Consider the following 578-nt stretch of genomic DNA (forward strand, 5'->3'; position numbering starts at 1 on the left):
GCCCAGTGGACAGGGCCAGCAGGGTGCCCGATGGGGCCGGCCTGTTTTCCTAAAGAGGGGGAGGAAGTTTGTGATGGAAGCAGCACAGCCTAACCTGGCTCAGGGCCAGCGGGATTATTCACAATCCTGATGTCATCGAATCACAGGAATTTGGGAGTTAGACGGAACCTTAACAATCATTTTCCTTCAAAGCCCTAGACTATGACCTAAATGGGACCCTCTGGATCAGCTGGCTGTAAGCCTATCTTGGAAGCAAGAATTTACGATTTGAAACAAATACACACGGAGGAGGCCCCAGGGGTTCTTCCGGAAGGAATCTCCCCCAGGAATTCTGAGCCTCTGGGCACAAGAGGTTGGAAGAACTGGACAGGTTGACTGGTTCCCTCCAGGAGCAGAAGTGCCAGGGTTGGAGCACCTGGGGTGCGGGCTTGGCGGGCAGCGGTAAGCAAAGGCAGGCAGGGCAGTGGAAAGTACCCCAGCCTGGAATCTGCACCAGGCACCTGCCCTGCCACTCCTCAGCCCCACGATCATGGAGATAATCATTGCACTTCTCTGCAAAGTGATGACTGAGGTCTTCA

Source organism: Canis aureus, chromosome 15 (assembly GCF_053574225.1).
Source record: "Canis aureus isolate CA01 chromosome 15, VMU_Caureus_v.1.0, whole genome shotgun sequence".
In the NCBI taxonomy this organism is placed as follows: Eukaryota; Metazoa; Chordata; class Mammalia; order Carnivora; family Canidae; genus Canis; species Canis aureus.